Raw genomic sequence first — 21,732 nt, 5'->3', positions numbered from 1 at the left:
TACTGCGTCCCGATAACCAAGGGGACTCTGTTATCAATTCCTTTCTCTGCAGCACACACAGCACAATGCAAATCTCAGGAAAGTACATTCTGTGCCACTGAGCACATCCTGTAGCTCCCCGGTGGATTCATCCTCTGATAGCTGAAAATGTTATGTTTGTTGCAGTTCAACTGGAAGAGTCCGGTTTTGGGCGGGTTGAGCGGGTGCCTGCAGAGCCAAGAAAGACCCGCTATGCAACGGCTGTGTTTTTTCAGCCTTGGTGGGATGCTCCCAATCGAGTCGCACTTACATCATTTCCTGCACTGATGAGCTCAGCTCGCTAATGCTGCAAGATGACTCACGGATCGGGGTATTGTTTTTAAAGGAAACCCCGATCTTTCGGCCCCCCTCAGCGACCCCACACGGCCTCTAAACCTCTCCCCCCAACTGCATCAAACTTGCCTCTTCCAGAGTCCTCGAGCCCCCTCTCACCCCAAGGCATCCTTGTCCCGACCCCTGGCACGGGCAAATTGGCACTCGGGCACCTTGGCACTTCCATTGCTAGGGTGGCACTGCCAGGGCACTCGGGGGGTAGCGACAAGGTGCCAGGCTGGCAGAGCCAGCGTCCCCAGATGTTCACAAGTGACAGAGTACAACCCAAGTGTCTCTAAAGGCCTGGGAGACCACACAGCTGCCATTAAGCCTGGTCCACGTTCGCGGAAAGCAGTGCTAAATGCCGCCCCGTCGAGGTTTCCCAGGCTTGGCCGTTAGGTCCTGGGCGGCGAGAGAATTCGGCGCAGATATATTTAACTGACCCTAATGGCTCATTTAAATATGCATCTGTGGATCTCACCAGGTAAGGGCGAAATTCAAATCATAGGGCGGGATTCTCCGAACCCCCACCGGGTCGGAGGATTCCCGGGGGCCGCCATGAATCCATCCCGCCGCTCCGACGGTGGCTTGCCGTATTCTCTGGCGCCGGATTTCGAGCGGGGGCGGGAATCACACCATGCCGGTCGGAGGCCTTAGGCAGCGGCCCCCCCCGGCAATTCTCCGGGATCCAATGGGCCGAGCGTCCGTCGGTTTCTGGCCAGTCCCACCGGTGTGGATTGCACATGGTCCCACCTCGGGGGGCGCGGGGAAATCGACCTGGGGGGGAGGGGGGCCCCCACGATGGCCTGGCCCATGATCGAGGCCCACCAATCTGCGGGCGGGCCTGTGCCGTGGGGGCAATCCTTCCTTCTGTGCCGGCCCCTGTAAAACTCCACCATGGCCGGCATGGAGAAGACACCCACCCTGTGCATGCGGCAGAATACTCCGGCCGGTCAGCGCATGCGCGGAACCACGCCAGCAGTTCTGCGCATGCGCTAACTCGCGCAATCCCTTCGGCGCTGGCTGGCGCGGCGCCAACCCCTCCAGCGTTGGCCTAGCCCTCGGAAGTGCGGAGAATTCTGCAACTTCCGGTTGGCCCGACGCCGGAGTGGTTCACGTTGTGTTTAACGCGCCGATGCGGGAGAATCCCGTCTATAACATATCGGAAGGTTCAGTTGAATCTATCTTGAGAGGCACGAATTCCACGAGAGACCTCCCACGAGTTTGAACACCCTCATCACATCACCAAGTCGGGCGCGACAGGCCAATAAATCGCACCCATTGTCTGAAAAGATGTCAGATGCAGGACAGTCCTTAGAGAGGTCCGAGCCATGGCACTTTGTGCCAACTCCACTCTTTACAGTGAGCCTCAAAGCATTTTACAATGTATTGAAATCAAGAGAAGCCAGTAACTGGAGGGATAGAATTAACTTTCCGTATCCTTGTCCTGATAAAGCCAGCTCATTAAATGTCGGCAAACAATCAGCAGCAACCATTTCTGACTTTTAATCAGCTGCAGTTCAAATTCTCTGTATCCCTGTGTAAATTTACTCGCTGATGGTTTGCCTTTCCAAAGTTCATTCAGTTCAAATAATTGGCTATGTGAATTTTACAGTGTTCCCTGATCCCATACACTCTCCCACATTTTCAGGATCACTTCCCCCTGTGTAGTGCGGAGGTTCCTGCCTGGGCAGAACATGATTCATCTCCATATTTATACAGTACCTTTAACATATTAAACAGAGGTCCCGTCTCTGCCCACAGAGGGACTTATATGTTTCCCTGGTGCTATTTCGAAGGTGCCAAAAGCCCCATGAGGCTGGCAAGGAAACCATCATTAATCTCCCCTTGGAACTCGTGGAGTACGAGCTCCCCAGATGGGGGGGCAGAAGCCACCCACCTGGGGCTGATTATGCACCGATATAAAAACCAGCACAAAACAGGGCCTAGTGTGGCTTGTTCTCCCAGCAAGGACTGTACTGGGAACGATATAGAATCATAGACTTTACAGTGCAGAAGGAGACCTATCGGTCCATCGAGTCTGCACAGGCCGTTGGAAAGAGCACCCCATTTCAGCCCACACCTCCACCCTATCCCCGTAATCCAGTAACCCCATCTAACCTTTATGGACACTAAGGGCAATATATCATGGCCAATCCACCTAACCTGCACATCTTTGGGCTGTGGGAGGAAACCGGAGTACCTGGAGGAAACCCACGCAGACACGGGGAGAATGTGCAGACTCTGCACAGACAGTGACCCAGCGGGGAATCGAACCTGGGACCCTGGAGCTGTGAAGCAACTGTGCTAACCACTGTGTTACCATGCTGCCCAATATGCGGCTTTGAGCAGAACTCTATAAATAGTTTAATAGTTTAATGTTCCTCCTCTATTTACCTCCAGCCTCCTAAAGTTACTGAACTGGCGATGAGGATTAAAGGAACTCGCTCATAGATCCGCCTGACCGCCGGAAGTTGTTGTTTCGGATGTAACGTCGTAATCATTTAAGATGCCGTTAGCACTGCTGCCTCACAGCACCAAAGACCCGGGCTCGATTCCCCGTATCTGCATGGGTTTCCTCCGGATGCTCCGGTTTCCTCCCACAGCCCAAGGTTGTGCAGGTTAGGTGGATTGGCCGTGATCAATGTGCGGGGTTACGGGATAGGCCGGGGGAGTGGGCCAAGTTCGAGTTCTCTTTCGGAGGTTTGGTGTCATCCTGATGGGTCGAATGGCCTCCTTCAGCACTGGAGGGATTAAATGGATCCTAAGTCTGGTCTGAGCAAACTGTATTTATAATCTATTCGCCCCGGTTTCAGAGTTAAAATATTTGTTACTCTATCACTGAACCACTCAAACAACCAAGACAATGATTGCTCTCCCTTTCCCATTGCAAGTCCTTTCACTTCACATTTCACTCAGCTGGGATTGTAAAGATCTGAGGAAGCTCGAGTATGAATGTGAAAGGAATAGCTCCGGAATGTGAGTTAACAACAGGTTTATTTAACTGAAGCGTAAGGGAGGCAAGTTCAGCTTTGTTGTTTAAATAGATTCTGAATGTAACTAAGAAATAATTTTGTTATACAGAAGAAGTAGGACCCTGCATAAAGTGACGGTTTCTGTGACCCTCTGAGCTGCTATTGCAACCTGAGAAGTGAGATTGATAAGCTTCCATTTCTTTAGGATGAGTGGCATCCGGGTCAGTGAATATCTGTCCACTCTTCTCCAAAATGTTTGTTCAAGTTAGGATCAGTGAAAAAAGAAAACCATGAAATCGTTGGAACCCGTTAGCAACTGATCCACTCATGCCCCTCTGAAAGGAAATCTCCCATCCTTACCTGGTCTGGCCTACATTGGATTGGATTAGTTTATTGTCAGGTGTACTGAGGTACAGTGAAAAGTATTTTTCTGCGAGCAGCTCAAACAGATAATTTAGTACATGAAAAGAAAAGAAAATACATAATAGGGCAACACAAGTTACACAATGTAAATACATAAACGCCGGCATCAGGTGAAGCATACAGGAGTGTAGTATTAATCAGGTCAGTCCAGAAGAAGGTCATTTGGGAGCCTGGTAACAGCGGGGAAGAAGCTGTTTTTGAGTCTGTTGGTGCGTGTTCTCAGACTTCTGTATCCCCTGCTCGATGGAAGAAGTTGGAAGAGTGAGTAAGCCGGGTGGGAGGGGTCTTTGATTATGCTGCTTGCTTTCCCGAGACAGTGTAGACAGAGTCACTGGATGGGAGGCGGGTTTGTGTGATCGACTGGGCTGTGTTCATTGCCCTCTGACGTTTCTTGCGGGCGACTCCAGGCCCAAAGCAATGCGGTTGACTTTTACATGCCCTCTGAAACTCAGTTCCATTAAACTCCGCATGGAAGGCCACGAAGAAGACTCACCATTACCTTCTGAAGGGGCAATTAGAGATTGGGTAATAAATGTTGGCGTTGCCAGTGACACCAAGATCCTGACAATGAGCAACATTTGGTACCCAGTAAAAACGGGATTCAGGTCACCTAGAGTGGTTCTTAGAGACATGATAGAGAGATACCAATTTGATAATTCGGAGTAAAATTTGATAATCAGGAGTAAAATTTAATTAAGTTGTGCTCCATAGGTTTTAGGACCCTTACATAATCAACACTTCCAGCCGCTGTTGGGACAGATCGCACTGCTCGTGGCAGATGCCACCTTAATTATTTTTCTCTTTAATTGCTGACAGAATTTTCAATTCAAGAGAATTGTTGTTGCTGAGGTGGGTGATAAAGATTAAACTTTGTATTAAAATCACAAAAAAAAGAACTCGGCAAGAGTCATCAAAAAGCCACTGCGAGAGCAGGAATATTTTTCCACTTGCGAATCCACATCCCCTCAAGGGCAATTAGGGATGGGTAATAAATGCTGGCTGAGCAAGCGAAGGCCCTATCCATTGATGAATAAAAAAAATCCAAGAAAAATAAAAACAGGGAACCAGGATTTGTATTTCTATCGTGTCTTTCATGTACTCAGAACACAAGCCGCTTTAGCCAATGACGTGTGTTTGAAATGCAAGGTTGCAATTCAGAAAACACAGCCGAGAGATTGAGGACGCGATTCTCCGTTCCATGAGACAAAGGGCGCGATCTTCCTAAAAGGGATCAAAGTCCCCTAGCGAGTGCGTTTAACCGCGTGTCTCCCGACACTCGCAGTGGCGAGAAACACATGGCTTTTCAATGCTACTCGTGTTGAAGAAGGGGCCTGACAGGGAACGCGTGGCCGAGACCGCACATAGCCCTGCTTTTTACAGTGATAAGCTCCACTCGCTGGGACTGCCTGTTGTAGCAAGAGATCGGATGGCGTTCCGATCTCGGAGGCCCACAAAGAAAATCACCGTCCTCCCCCCAGCCTGAACACAACATGGGAGGGTGCCCTGGCTCCCCCCACCCCCTGGCATCCTCTAACACCCACAGTGGGCAACTCCAGCCCAATCGCCTGCGTGCAAAAGGTTCCAGCTTGGCACAACCAACCTGGCACTGTGGCAGTGTTCTTACCAGCTGGCAATGCCACACACAGGCACCTTGGCAGAGCCAGGATGGCACCCAGGTGGCACCAACAGTGCCAGGACAACACCCTGCCCAAAAGGCAATCAGCTGGGGGCCTCCTATCCCCTTGGAGACCCCCACGAGTGTCATTCCGTCTAGTCCCCGTTTGTGGGCATCAGTGCTGAACGGCGCTCACCCGAGATCTCTGAGGTGAAGGGGATGAATCCCAACGCCTCAGGTACCTCAGGAATCTGCACATTAGAGTAAGGCTTATGGCCTCACTCTAATATGCAGATTCTTCAAAAAATTATCCCGCCCAATGTGGGCTGGATTCTCTTTCCAACGTCCCACGAGATTGGGTTGAATCTTGCAAGGCATTGTGAGGCGGTAGACTCCAGGAGCGGGGCGCCCCGGCTTTCACTGGCCACGCTGAACCTTGGCGAGATACTTTTCCGGCGCAGCGTGGCCGGAAGATCGCGCCCTAAGTGTTGAATTCTGCCGGGGCAGAATTTGTGGACTTTCACGACAGCAAAAGTGACGCTGAACCTGGATCGGTCGATTCATCACCTGTGGAGGGGCTCGCGCCGGCGCCACGTGGAACACAGTCGATCCCCATGACAAATGGTGCGGGAATGGCCGGATCCGTGATTGACACTCGAGAGGTTGACAAGCTGCAGCCGTACATGCACATTACACTCTCCACACACACTTGCCCCAGCCAACAAGATGGCACTGGTTGTGCTGGAGCGCGCCCATTCCACTGATGGGGCAGCTGGGGAAAGCGGGCATCTAGAACGGTGGCCAGGGGAGAGATCTATATGACCCATTGCCGTAGGTTCACAGTGAGTTGATAGCCATGTGCGCAGGTGCATGGCTGCCTTGCTGGCTGCGGCAATGGTGTTTTCTGCGCCCATCCACCCCGACCCCACAGTCTACCTCCTGGCCTCCCCCCCCGTATGCCCGCCAGCCCTGGCAGAAGCCCCCGGGCAGCGGCACCACTGTCAGCACACTATGGCGATGTTGGACCTCCTCTCTCTCCCTCAGCAGCCATCACGCCGATTTCACCATTTTTAAAAGCACAAGTGGACCTGCTGTCGGGAACTTGGCCCATGGGAGGCGGAGTATTGCAGAGGCCTCGGATGAATACCGCGTCAGGCCCGCTAATGACATGCAAACAGAGTTTACAGTACGTGCGTTCTGGGCCGCACTGGCGCTGCTGTCGAGATGATGGAGAATTGCAATTTGGCATCAAATCGGCGCCCGCCGCGACTTTGGCATCGGAACCGTTTCTCCGCCCAGTCGCGTTGCGCGATTTCAGCGTCAGCCAACGGAGAATCCAGCCCAGGTTGTTCAAGGTACCACCTCCATGCTGGCGATTTGCCTTGTATAACCTCACTCTGCTGCTTGCTCTTCATGTCCTATAGTGTTTTCCTTTCTCTGATCAACTATCTCATTGTCTATTCAGATAATTTACAGATCCTGTTCCAATGATTTCTGCTGGAAAATTCCACATTCCAGCCAATCAATCTCTGTGGAGGCTATTCGTTCCCACTTTACGTTTATTTAGTATCTTGTGCCCGCACTTCACCATTTTTCCAATCAATTGAATTTTCATTATTACAAACAGTGGCAGAAGTGTGTACCATCTGCAAGCTGCCCAGCAGCAGGCAAGGCAGTGGTGAGGTGGTATTGTCACGGACCAGTAATCCAGCGTAACCTTCTGGGGAACTGGGTTCAAATCTCACCACAACAGAAAGAGACCATTGTCGATTGTCCTAAAAGAAAACATGTGGTCAGTAAGGTCCTTTAGGAGATGAAACCTGGTCTGGCCTAGATGTGACTCCAGACCCACAGAAACGTAGTTGACCCTTAAATGTCACCTGAAATGGCTGAGCAAGCCATTCAATTGTATTCAACCACCAAGAAAACACAAAGGAATGAAGCCGGACAGACCACCCGGCAAACCCAGCCTTGTCGATCCTGTAAAGTCCTGTTACCAACACCTGAGGGCTTGTGCCAAAGAATTGTCTCACAGACTAGTCAAGCAACAGCCTGACATCGTCATACTCACAGAATCGTACCTTCTCGATAATGCCCCAGACACCAGCATCAACAGAGGTGGCGGCACAGTTGGGAGGGAGGTGCTCTGGGAATCCTCAACATTGACTCCCATGGCGCCAGGTCCATCATGGACAAGAAATCTTCCTGCTGATTACCACGTACCCTTCCCCCTCAGCTGATGAATCAGTACTCTTCCATGTTGATTGGAGGAAGCATTGAGAATCTTCTCAGTGCGGAATATTCCAGTGCCCATCACCAAGAGTGGCTCGGTAGTAACACCACAGACCGAGCTGTCCGGGTCCTAAGGGACATACCTGCTAGACTGGGACTGCAGCAGGTGGTGAGGGATCCAACATGAGCGAAAAACATGCTTGACCTCACCCTCACCAACCTGCCTGCCGCAGATACATCTGTCCATGGCAATGTCGGTAGGTGTGACCATTGAACAATCCTGGAGATGAACTCCCATCTTCATATGTTGTGTGTCACTACCTTTATGCTAAATGGGATAGGCTTTGAGCAGATCTAGCAACACAAGACAGAGCATCCATGAGATGCAGTGGGCCATTAGAAACAGCCGAATTGTATCAACCACAATCTGTAACCTCGTGGCCCGGCATATCCCCCACTCTACCATTACCACCAAGCCAGGGGATCAACCCTGGTTCAATGAAGAGTGCAGGAGAGCGTGCCAGGAGCAACATCAGGCATACCGAAAAATGAGGTGTCAACCTGGTGAAGCTACAACACAGGACTACTTTTGGGCCAAACAGCATAAGCAGCAAGTAATAAACAAAACTAAGCGATTCCACAACAAACACATCAAATCTAAGCTCTGCCGTCCTGCCACATCCAGCCATGGATGGTGGTGGACAATGAAACAATTCACTGGAGGAGGAGGCTTCACAAGTATCCCCATCCTCAATGATGGAGGAGCCCAGCACATCTGTGCAAAAGATAAAGTTGAAGTAGTCAACCAGAAGTACCGAGTGGATGGTCGGTCTCTAGAGGTCCCCAGCATCGTAGATGTCAGTCTTCAGCCAATACGATTCACTTCACATGACATCAACAAACGGCTGAAGGCACTGGATACTGAAAAGGCGATGGACCCTGACAATATTCCAGCAATAGTACTGAAGTCTTGTGCTCCAGAACTTGCTCTGCCCCTCGTCAAGCTGTACCAGTGCAACATTGGCATCTATCCGGCAAGGTGGAAAATTATCCAGATGTGTCCTGTACACAAGAAACAAGACAAATCCAACCTGATCAATACCCCCCCCCCCCCACACACACACACACAATCCCTTGAGCCTACTCTTGATCATCAGCAAAGTGTTGGAAAGGGTTATCGACAGCACTATCAAATAGCATTTACTCAATAACCTGTTGGACTTTATTGTAGAAAAATGTGAGAACATCATGTTGAACCTAAAAAGGATAGAACTGGGGATTTTCAAAATGGTGAAAATTTAGAAATAGTGGTGGTGCAAATGTACTTGGTTGGCCAGGTGCACAGATCGTTGAAATGTCATGGCATCATCGGAAGGAAGATATGAAGATAGGAGCGAGAGTAGGTAATTCGGCCCATCGAGCTTGTTCTGCCATTCAATATGGCTGATCATCCACTTCAATGCCATTTCCCCAAACTATCCCCATATCCCTTTGTCATTGGTATATAGAAATCTGTCTGCTTTAAACAGACTCAATGAATGAGCTTCCGCAGCCTCTGGTTGAGAATTCCAAAGATTTACAACCCTCGAAGTAAAAAATCTTTTCCTCACTTTTGTCCCAAGTGGCTTCCTCCTGATTTTGAAGTTGCGACCCCTGGTTCTAGACTCCCCAGCTGGGGAAAACATCTTAACTGCATCTACCCTGTCCATTCCTTGAAGTATTTTGTAAGTTTCAATGAAATCACCTCTCACTCTTCAAAACACGAGAGAATACAGGCCCGGTTTCATCACTCTCTCTTCCTGGGACGGTCCTGCCATCCTGGTGAGCATGCATTTCACTTTCTCTACGGCAACAATACCCTTCCTAACGTAAGGGGACCAAAACTACACAGACCACACCAGGTGTGGTTGAACAGGTACAGAAAATACATAAAAAGGGGCTGATTTAGCACAGTGGGCTAAACAGCTGGCTTGTAATGCAGAACAAGGCCAGCAACACGGGTTCAATTCACGTACCGGCCTCCTCGAATAGGCGCCAGAATGTGGCGACTGGGGGCTTCGCACAGTAACTTCATTGAAGCCTATTTGTGACAATAAGCGATTATTATTATTATTATTATTAATAGAACACACACATTTGTAACTAAAGAACAAAAATACAAGGGTGTAGAAGTCATGCTTCAGCTATACAAACCCTTGGTTAGAACGCACCTGGAGTCTTGTGGCCAGTTCTGTAAACCACCGCTGAGGACCCATATCCTGGCCTTGAAGGAGTGCAGTGTACAGGTACCAGAATGATAGTGGGACTCCGAACAGAGATTACACAAACGAGGGATGCAATCCCTCAAATCTGGAATATTGAAGGGGAATTTGATCAAAGTTTTCAAAGCATTAACGGGGAGAGATAGGATAAATTGGGAGAAACTATTTCAGCTGGTTGGGGAGGCTAGGAGCGAGATTCTTTGGATTCCCAGTGACTCTCAGTGGCGGGAGGGGGCCCACTTTTGACCGGTGGCAGGATTCTCTAGGTCGCAAGGCTGTCATTGGGATTTCCCATTGAATCCACCCCGCGACGCCAGGAAACTCACGGCAACAGTGCACGGTCGGCAAGTCTGGAAGATCCCGTTGTCGGCAGGACTGGAAGGTCTCATCCCGAGACCAGGGGCTATGGTCTAAAAATCAAAACCAGTGTACCGAGGAGCAAAATTCCGAAACATTCCTACACGAACGGGATGGCGGTCGTTTGGAACCCTCTCCTGCAAACGGCAACTAATGCAAGATCAATCGTTAATTTTATATCTGAGATAGAATAAAGAACAAAGAATAAAGAAATGTACAGCACAGGAAAAGGACCTTCGGCCCTCCAAGCCCGTGCCGACCATGCTGCCCGGCTAAACTAAAATCTTCTACACTTCCGGGGTCCGTATCCCTCTATTCCCATCCTATTCATGTGTTTGTCAAGATGCCCCTTAAATGTCACTATCGTCCCTGCTTCCACCACCTCCTCCGGTAGCGAGTTCCTGGCACCCACGACCCTCTGTGTAAAAAACTTGCCTCGTACATCGACTCTAAACCTTGCCCCTCGCACCTTAAACCTATGCCTCCTAGTAATTGACCCCTCTACCCTGGGAAAAAGCCTCTGACTATCCACTCTGTCGATACCCCTCATAATTCTGTAGACCTCTATTAGGTCACCCCTCAACCTCCGTCGTTCCAGTGAGAACAAACCGAGTTTATTCAACCGCACCTCATAGCTAATGCCCTCCATACCAGGCAACATCCTGGTAAATCTCTTTTGCACCCTCTCTAAAGCCTCCACATCCTTCTGGTAGTGTGGCGACCAGAATTGAACACTATACTCCAAGTGTGGCCTAACTAAGATTCTATACAGCTCCAACATGACTTGCCAATTCTTACACTCAATGCCCCGGCCAATGAAGGCAAGCATGCCGTATGCCTTCTTGACTACTGCAGTAATACCAGGTATTGCAGTACCCGAGAGGTGGATGCCCATTGGCTAGACCTAGGAGTCTACCATTGGCTAAAGCACATAGCTCCGCCCTGAGAGGCAGGGTATAAGAACCAATGCCGCCCCAGCAGCCTTCACTTTCTGTATCGAAGCTGCTGGGTACAATTCCAGCTAATTAAAGCCGATTAGTATGACTCTCCTTGTCTCACGAGTAATTGATTGTGCATCAACTACCTTCTCCACCTGCGTTGCCCCTTTCAGTGACCTGTGGACCTGTACTCCTAGATCTCTCTGACTGTCAATACTCTTGAGGGTTCTACCATTCACTGTATATTCCCTACCTGCATTAGACCTTCCAAAATGCATTACCTCACATTTGTCCTGATTAAACTCCATCTGCCATCTCACCGCCCAAGTCTCCAAATAATCTAAGTCCTGCTGTATCCTCTGACAGTCCTCATTGCTATCCGCAATTCCACCAACCTTTGTGTCGTCTGCAAACTTACTAATCAGACCAGTTACATTTACTTCCAAATCATTTCTATATACTACAAACAGCAAAATGAAGTGCTGGGTTTCTTTTAGCCAATGATGTTAAGGGATATGAGGCAAAGGCAGGTCTATAAAGTAAGATCAGAGGTTAGCCATAATCCCGCTCAACAGGCTTGAGTAGGTGAATGGCCTCCTTTTGTTTCGATATTCCTATATGTCCAACCAGCTTTTGAAAAACGCACTATGACCACGCCCCATCTTTGATAATTTGACTTAAGCGCTTTGGGGTAACATACATTCATGTTGTAAATCGAATGCTTTATATCCACAAAAGAAAATTAGTTTCCATGGTCTATTATCAGCATAATTTATAATGCGCGCACTGTGGGCTTTTGACTTCAAATGTCACTATGCTAATCGAGTGACCTGTTCTGTGACCTCGGTAACAATGGCCATCCTCTTTTGTTGGTCCGAAACAAAACAAATCAGTGGTTTTCTGTAAAAGTGATTAAAATTTGTTCAAATTGATGTGATTCACTTCACTATTTCGCAGCTCTCAGGTTTGATAAAAGTCAGGGATCAGGAGCCAAATTTCTTCCGAAGCAGGAACAAAGCGAAATGACAACGGAATAATTAACGGCAAAACAAAATGTGGCGGGTGCTGCAAATCCGGAAAAAAGTGTTGGAAATGCTCAGCTGGTCAGACAGCACTGGTGAGGAGAGAAGCAGGTGAAAGGTCTTTGATCAGAAGCAGCGGGGCAATTTTGATCCCGCGTTCGCGGCAAGTGTAAATGGCGAAATGGTGCAAAATCTTGCGTGAGTCGGGAACGAGATTGTCCGCCGGTAAGATACCGCAGTTTAAATACATTTTCATGAATTTGAATATTATTGCAGGGCCAGCCCATCACCTGTTACCCCCTCGCTGCATGTTCAAGCCTTATTGCTATGACATTACAATCGGCAGGGTGGCACAGTGGTTAGCACTGCTGCCTCACAGTCAAATGACCCGGGTTCAATTACAGCCTTGGGTGACTGGGTGCGATCCTCCCCAACAATTTCCAAGTTCATTTGTGGTGGGTTTTTCACAGCGTTTCCCGCCGGCTCTGCAGGTGATTTCCCCACCGCTATTCAATGTCACTTTTTGGGGTCTGAGGGGGTTTTTCACTGGTATAGGCCACACCGAGGGCTGGATTCTTCTGTCCCGCCCGCTGCAAGATCACCACGGATGAGACGTGGACAATGGAAAAGTCCGTTGACCTCGGGGGACAATTCTCCAGCTTCGTTACGCTCTCACCCGAGTGTGATGAGACTGGTGAATAGCGGAAAAGGTAGAAAACGAGAACTGCGCCAGGCGGCAAACTGTTTGTAATGCAACCGGCCCGTTCCCGTAGGCGAAATCGGGATATCGCCGTAGCGTGGCGAGAAACCAATTATCACCACTTAAGCCCTATTTCCATACAATTAACGAGAGCCCCCTCATATCCAATGGCCTCCCATGATTCATCGGCCTCCCCAGCAGGTGGTCACGCTGGCACCAATTCGCCCTCCTTTGTAAAAACGTGAACCTGGCAGAAGGGCTTCTGTGGGGAGCCAAGGAGGTGAGTAGCCATCATTGCCCACAGGCAAAGAACCCGGGGGCGCTGGAGATACTACCCCAGTGCTCGGTGGGGGGTGGGGGACCCCTGGCTGGGGGAGGGGGGACCCTCCGCAGGGGTGGGCCACCATGCGAGGGTGGGGGGAGGCGCTGGGGGACAGCCGGGGAGGCAAGCGCGTGTGGCACCACCGTGCCAACCCCTGGATCCTGTGTACCCGTACCGGGACAAATCCAGCTCAATATCTGGTCTGACAACTCAGACGTGTAGCTCGGGAGATACACGTCGGTTTTCAAATCGAGCCTGACACTCAGATAAATTATGGAAAAATGCGGTCCAGTAACTCTGTTTCTCTCACCACAGGTACTGCTTGACCTGCTGAGTATTTCCCACAGTTGCTGTTTTATTTATAGACAAAACAATTTACTTGCTCTCTTAAATTTCATTTTCTTCAGTCAATCTGACACTTGGTGGGATATCGTTTTACAGGTGCAAAAATAGTCCGTCCAGAACTCCACTTTATGGTCCATTATCAGGCACAATACAAAGAAATATACGCTTTGCAACTAATGGATTTCCAGTGAGTGTAGTCAATTAGATAGGTCACACAATCAGCAATTGAACAAATGTCAGATTCACACCGTCAGCACGGTAGCATTGTGGATAGCACAATTGCTTCACAGCTCCAGGGTCCCAGGTTCGATTCCGGCTTGGGTCACTTTCTGTGTGGAGTCTGCACATCCTCCCAGTGTGTGCGTGGGTTTCCTCCGGGTGCTCCGGTTTCCTCCCACAGTCCAAAGATGTGCAGGTTAGGTGGATTGGCCATGATAAATTGCCCTTAGTGTCCAAAATTGTCCTTAGTGTTGGGCGGGGTTACTGGGTTATGGGGATAGAATGGAGGTGTTGACCTTGGGTAGGGTGCTCTTTCCAAGAGTCGGTGCAGACTCGATGGGCCGAATGGCCTCCTTCTGCACTGTAAATTCTATGATAATCTATGATTTAGTTTTTGGCTGTGCTGGGTGGGTGAGGAATGTTGGCCAAGGTGAACTCACTGTTTATTTTTCAGAAAGTATCGAAGAATGTTCTTAATTCAATCAAGCAGGCTAACAGAGCTTGGGTTCAATGTCCAATCTGCAGTACTTTTTACTCCAGTTCTTTTTTTTTCCAATTAAGGGGAAATTTAGCGTGGCCAATCCACCTACCCTGCACATCTTTGGGTTGTGGGGGTGAGACCCCTGCAGGCACGGGGAGAATGTGCAAACTCCACACGGACAGTGACCCAGGGCTGGGATTGAACCCGGGTCCTCGGCGCCATGAGGCAGCAGTGCGTTACCGTGCCGCCCTGCAATCTGCAGTATTGAACTGAACTGTCAGCTGAGGTTCGCATTGCCACCTCTGATTGTATGCAGTCTGGCACGTTTGGTTGCCAGGGTAAAACGAGACAGCACTGAACACATGGTCACAGCAGCATTACACCAACAATGAAGAGAGGGTATGTGAGTGTTGTGGTGACATTTCCAACACCTGATGGATTAGATAGTGTTTCGGATCGTGTTTTCCGGGTCCTTAGGGGGAGGGGGAGCAGCCCCAAGTCGTGGTCCACATTGGCACTAACGACATAGGTAGGAAAGGGGACAAGGATGTCAGGCAGGCTTTCAGGGAGCTAGGATGGAAGCTCAGAACTAGAACAAACAGAGTTGTTATCTCTGGGTTGTTGCCCGTGCCACGTGATAGTGAGATGAGGAATAGGGAGAGAGAGCATTTAAACACGTGGCTACAGGGATGGTGCAGGTGGGAGGGATTCAGATTTCTGGATAACTGGGGCTCTTTCTGGGGAAGGTGGGACCTCTACAGACAGGATGGTCTACATCTGAACCTGAGGGGCACAAATATCCTGGGGGGGAGATTTGTTAGTGCTCTTTGGGGGGGTTTAAACTAATGCAGCAGGGGCATGGGAACCTGGATTGTAGTTTTAGGGTAAGGGAGAATGAGAGTATAGAGGTCAGGAGCACAGATTTGACGTCGCAGGAGGGGGCCAGTGTTCAGGTAGGTGGTTTGAAGTGTGTCTACTTCAATGCCAGGAGTATACGAAACAAGGTAGGGGAACTGGCAGCATGGGTTGGTACCTGGGACTTCGATGTTGTGGCCATTTCGGAGACATGGATAGAGCAGGGACAGGAATGGATGTTGCAGGTTCCGGGGTTTAGGTGTTTTAGTAAGCGCAGAGAAGGAGGCAAAAGAGGGGGAGGTGTGGCGCTGCTAGTCAAGAGCAGTATTACGGTGGCGGAGAGGATGTTAGATGGGGACTCTTCTTCCGAGGTAGTATGGGCTGAAGTTAGAAACAGGAAAGGAGAGGTCACCCTGTTGGGAGTTTTTTATAGGCCTCCTAATAGTTCTAGGCATGTAGAGGAAAGGATGGCGAAGATGATTCTGGATAAGAGCGAAAGTAACAGGGTAGTTATTATGGGAGACTTTAACTTTCCAAATATTGACTGGAAAAGATATAGTTCGAGTACAATAGATGGGTCGTTTTTTGTACAGTGTGTGCAGGAGGGTTTCCTGAAACAATATGTTGACAGGCCAACAAGAAGCGAGGCCACGTTGGATTTGGTTTTGGGTAATGAACCAGGCCAGGTGTTGGATTTGGAGGTAGGAGAGCACTTTGGGGACAGTGACCACAATTCGGTGACGTTTACGTTAATGATGGAAAGGGGTATACACCGCAGGGCAAGAGTTATAGCTGGGGGAAGGGCAATTATGATGCCATTAGGCGTGACTTGGGGGGGATAAGGTGGAGAAGTAGGCTGCAAGTGTTGGGCACACTGGATAAGTGGGGCTTGTTCAAGGATCAGCTACTGCGTGTTGTTGATAAGTATGTACCGGTCAGGCAGGGAGGAAGGCGTCGAGCGAGGGAACCGTGGTTTACCAAGGAAGTGGAATCTCTTGTTAAGAGGAAGAAGGAGGCCTATGTGAAGATGAGGTGTGAAGTTTCAGTTGGGGCGATGGATAGTTACAAGGTAGCGAGGAAGGATCTAAAGAGAGAGCTAAGACGAGCAAGGAGGGGACATGAGAAGTATTTGGCAGGAAGGATCAAGGAAAACCCAAAAGCTTTCTATAGGTATGTCAGGAATAAGCGAATGACTAGGGAAAGAGTAGGACCAGTCAAGGACAGGGATGGGAAATTGTGTGTGGAGTCTGAAGAGATAGGCGAGATACTAAATGAATATTTTTCGTCAGTATTCACTCAGGAAAAAGATAATGTTGTGGAGGAGAATGCTGAGCCCCAGGCTAATAGAATAGATGGCATTGAGGTACGTAGGGAAGAGGTGTTGGCAATTCTGGACTGGCTGAAAATAGATAAGTCCCCGGGACCTGATGGGATTTATCCTAGGATTCTCTGGGAGGCCAGGGAAGAGATTGCTGGACCTTTGGCTTTGATTTTTATGTCATCATTGGCTACAGGAATAGTGCCAGAGGACTGGAGGACAGCAAATGTGGTCCCTTTGTTCAAAAAGGGGAGCAGAGACAACCCCGGCAACTATAGACCGGTGAGCCTCACGTCTGTAGTGGGTAAAGTCTTGGAGGGGATTATAAGAGACAAGATTTATAATCATCTAGATAGGAATAATATGATCAGGGATAGTCAGCATGGCTTTGTGAAGGGTAGGTCATGCCTCACAAACCTTATTGAGTTCTTTGAGAAGGTGACTGAACAGGTAGATGAGGGTAGAGCAGTTGATGTGGTGTATATGGATTTCAGCAAAGCGTTTCATAAGGTTCCCCACGGTAGGCTATTGCAGAAAATACGGAGGCTGGGGATTGAGGGTGATTTAGAGATGTGGATCAGAAATTGGCTAGCTGAAAGAAGACAGAGGGTGGTGGTTGATGGGAAATGTTCAGAATGGAATACAGTCACAAGTGGAGTACCACAAGGATCTGTTCTGGGGCCGTTGCTGTTTGTCATTTTTATCAATGACCTAGAGGAAGGCGCAGAAGGGTGGGTGAGTAAATTTGCAGACGATACTAAAGTCGGTGGTGTTGTCGATAGTGTGGAAGGATGTAGCAGGTTACAGAGGGACATAGATAAGCTGCAGAGCTGGGCTGAGAGGTGGCAAATGGAGTTTAATGTCGAGAAGTGTGAGGTAATTCACTTTGGAAGGAATAACAGGAATGCGGAATATTTGGCTAATGGTAAAGTTCTTGAAAGTGTGGATGAGCAGAGGGATCTAGGTGTCCATGTACATAAATCCCTGAAAGTTGCCACCCAGGTTGATAGGGTTGTGAAGAAGGCCTATGGAGTGTTGGCCTTTATTGGTAGAGGGATTGAGTTCCGGAGTCGGGAGGTCATGTTGCAGCTGTACAGAACTCTGGTACGGCCGCATTTGGAGTATTGCGTACAGTTCTGGTCACCGCATTATAGGAAGGACGTGGAGGCTTTGGAGCGGGTGCAGAGGAGATTTACTAGGATGTTGCCTGGTATGGAGGGAAAATCTTATGAGGAAAGGCTGATGGACTTGAGGTTGTTTTCGTTGGAGAGAAGAAGGTTAAGAGGAGACTTAATAGAGGCATACAAAATGATCAGGGGGTTGGATAGGGTGGACAGTGAGAGCCTTCTCCCGCGGATGGAAATGGCTGGCACGAGGGGACATAACTTTAAACTGAGGGGTAATAGATATAGGACAGAGGTCAGAGGTAGGTTCTTTACGCAAAGAGTAGTGAGGCCGTGGAATGCCCTACCTGCTACAGTAGTGAACTCGCCAACATTGAGGGCATTTAAAAGTTTATTGGATAAACATATGGATGATAATGGCATAGTGTAGGTTAGATGGCTTTTGTTTCGGTGCAACATCGTGGGCCAAAGGGTCTGTACTGCGCTGTATTGTTCTATGTTCTATGTTCTATAGGGTTTTCCGGAATATTCCCGATGTTACATAGATACATAGAAGATAGGAGCTAGGGGAGGCCTTTTGGCCCTTCGAGCCTGCTCCGCCATTCATCACGATCATGGCTGATCATCCAACTCAATAGCCTAATCCTGCTTTCTCCCCATAGCCTTTGATCCCATTCACCCCAAGTGCTATGTCCAGCCACCTCTTGAATATATTCAATGTTTTAGCATCAACTACTTTCTGTGGTAATGAATTCCACAGGCTCACCACTCTTTGCGTGAAGAAATGTCTCCTTATCTCTGTCCAAAATGGTTTACCCTGAATCCTCAGACTGTGACCCCTGGTCCTGGACACACCCATCATTGGTAAAAAGATCTGGTCCTGTGTAATGAGGCAGGATTGATTAATGATCTCATAGTTCGGGATCCTCTTGGAAGGAGCGACCACAATATGGTGGAATTTAAAATACAGTTGTAGGATGACAAGGTAAAATCAAACACTGGTGTTTTGTGCTTAAACAAAGGTGATTACAATGGGATGAGAGAAGAACTAGCTAAGGTAGACTGGGAGCAAAGACTTCATGGTGAAGCAGTTGAGGAACAGTGGAGAACCTTCCGAGCGATCTTTCACAGTGTTCAGAAAAGGTTCACACCAACAAAAAAGAAAGACGGTAGAAAGGGGAAAAATCGACCGTGGATATCTAAGGAGGTGAGGGAGAGTATCAGATTGAAGGAAAAAACATACAAAGTGGCAAAAATTAGTGGGAGACTAGAGGACTGGGAAGTCTTTAGGGGACACCAGAAAACTACTAAAAAAGCTATAAAGAAGAGTAAGGTAGACTATGAAAGTAAACTGGCTCAGAACATAAAAGCAGATAGTAAAAGCTTCTACAAATATATAAGACAAAAAGAGTGGCTCAGGTAAATATTGGTCCTTTGGAAGATGAGAAGGGAGATTTAATAATAGGAGATGGGGAAATGGCTGAGGAGCTGAACAGGTTTTTTGGGTCAGTCTTCACAGTGGAGGACACAAATAACATGCTAGTGACTGATGGAAATAAAGATATGATAGGTGAGGACCTTGAGATGATTGTAATCACTAAGGAGGCAGTATTGGGCAAGCTAATGGGGCTAAAGGTAGACAAGTCTCCTGGCCCTGATGGGATGCATCCCAGAGTGTTAAAAGAGATGACTAGGGAAATTGTAAACGCACTAGTGATAATTTATCAAAATTCACTAGACTCTGGGGTGGTCCCAGATGATTGGAAAGTAGCAAACGTGACACCACTGTTTAAAAAAGGAGGTTGGCAGAAAGCGGGTAACTATAGGCTGGTAAGCTTAACTTCGGTTGTAGGGAAAATGCTGGAATCTATCATTAAGGAGGAAATAGCGGGGCACCTGGAGGAAAATTGTCCCATTGGGCAGACACAGCATGGGGTCACAAAGGGTAGGTCGTGTCTGACTAATTTGGTAGAATTTTTTGAGGACGTTACCAGTGCAGTAGATAACAGGGAGCCAATGGATGTGGTGTATCTGGATTTCGAGAAAGCTTTTGACAAGGTGCCACAAAAAGGTTGCTGCATAAACTAAAGATGCATGGCATTGAGGGTAAAGTGGTAGCATGCGTAGAGGATTGGTTAACTAACAGAATGCAGAGAGTGGGGATAAATGGGTGTTTCTCTGGTTGGCAACCGGTAACTAGTGGGGTCCCTCAAGGATCAGTGTTGGGCCCGCAGTTGTTCACAATTTACATAGACGATTTGGAGTTAGGGACCAAGTGCAATGTGGCAAAGTTTGCAGACGACACTAAGATGAGTGGTAAAGCAAAAAGTGTCGAGGATACCAGAAGTCTGCAGAAGGATTTGGATAGGTTGGGTGAATGGGCTAGGGTCTGGCAGATGGAATTCAATGTTGCCAAGTGTGCGGCTATCAATTTTGGGAGGAATAACAGCAGAATAGATTATTATTTAAACGGTAGGATGTTAAAACATGCTGCTGTGCAGAGGGACCTGGGTGTGCTGGTGCACGAGTCGCAAAAAGTTGGTGTGCAGGTGCAACAGGTGATTAAGAAGGCTAATCGAGTTTTGTCTTTCGTTGCTAGAGGGATGGAGTTCAAGACTAGCGAGGTTATGCTGCAATTGTATAGGGTGTTGGTGAGGCCGCATCTGGAGTATTGTGTTCAGTTTTGGTCTCCTTACCTGAGAAAGGACATATTGGCACTGGAGGGAGTGCAGAGGAGATTCACTAGGTTGATCCCAGAGTTGAGGGGATTAGATTATGACGAGAGGTTGAGTAGACTGGGACTGTACTCATTGGAGTTTAGAAGGATGCGGGGGGATCTTATTGAAACATATAAAATTATGAAGAGAATAGATAGGATAGATGCGGGCAGGTTGTTTCCACTGGTCGGGGAAAGCAGAACTAGGGGGCATAGCCTCAAAATAAGGGGAAGTAGATTTAGGACGGAGTTTAGGATGAACTTCTTCACCCAAAGGGTTGTGAATCTCTGGAATTCCTTGCCCAGTGAAGCAGTTGAGGCTCCTTCTTTAAACGTCTTTAAGAAAAAGATAGATACCTTTCTAAAGAATAAAGGGATTTGGGGATATGGTGTATGGGCCGGAGAGTGGAGCTTAGTCCACAAAGATCAGCCATGATCTCATTGAATGGCGGAGCAGGCTCGAGGGGCCAGATGGCCTGATCCTGTTCCTTGTTCTTATGTAACACCTTCAGTGTTATCTGCCTCCTTCATCAACCCACTTTGCATGACCACCTTCATCTGCGTCAAGTGATAGAATGTACAACCATTGCTAGGAATGAGATTCAGACAACCATTGGCAGCATTAATTACTTAGATCGAAATCGAACCAGGGCCCTGGAAAAAAGTTCTATAATCGATAATGAATGTATAATATTATGAAACTGTGACTCAGTTCAGGAAATTCTAAAAGGCATTCCATGCTTTATGAGAAATCTTTCAACAGAGGCTTTTTACTGTCAATTTGTGACTTCACAAGGCCTTTGGTGTTTGCTCATAACTATCAGAGACTTTTGTGTGTCCTCTTTCAAACTCAATGCTGCCTCATGCAATCTCCTGAAAGGAATCTTCTATTTCAACACTTACTTGGTAGCATGTGCGGAAAATCCTTCTGTCAGGGTTCACGGCCATTTTGAATGTTCCTGGGGCTGGATTCTCCATTTGGGAGACTAGGTCCCCACCCCAGCGTGAAAATGATGGTGCTTTGCGCCAGGAAAACTGGCGCAAAACAGCCACCGGCTCCCTGCTCTGGGGAGACTAGTAGCCAGGCAGCTTAGAGCTCCCAGACCACGGTGCTGGACGGCAAAAAGAGTCCCCACCATCGGCCGGCTTGTGCGCCCCGGACTTACCCCCTCAGCCCCGAATGATGCCCCCCCTGCCCACGGATCGGCCCTCCCTCGACTGTGGCCTGAGTCCGCAGCCACCATGCTAAGTTCCCGACGCATGACACAATGAGAGTCCCACGCTGTTGGGAACTCGGGCGGTCGGGGCGGAGCATCGCGGGGCGGGCATCAGGCAATGGCCTGAGTCCATGGATGCAGCGTGTGGTGTACTCCTAGTGTACGCCGCTTTTCAGGTGGCGGAGCTTCATGAAAGCGGCGCCGCCCCCGATTTTGTCATCGTTGGGGATTGTCCGCCTCGTCGCCTAACGCGATTTGGAG

The sequence above is a fragment of the Scyliorhinus torazame genome, chromosome 5 (genome assembly GCF_047496885.1).
Source record: "Scyliorhinus torazame isolate Kashiwa2021f chromosome 5, sScyTor2.1, whole genome shotgun sequence".
Taxonomy (NCBI): domain Eukaryota; kingdom Metazoa; phylum Chordata; class Chondrichthyes; order Carcharhiniformes; family Scyliorhinidae; genus Scyliorhinus; species Scyliorhinus torazame.
Note: the sequence above shows the minus strand (reverse complement) of the source record.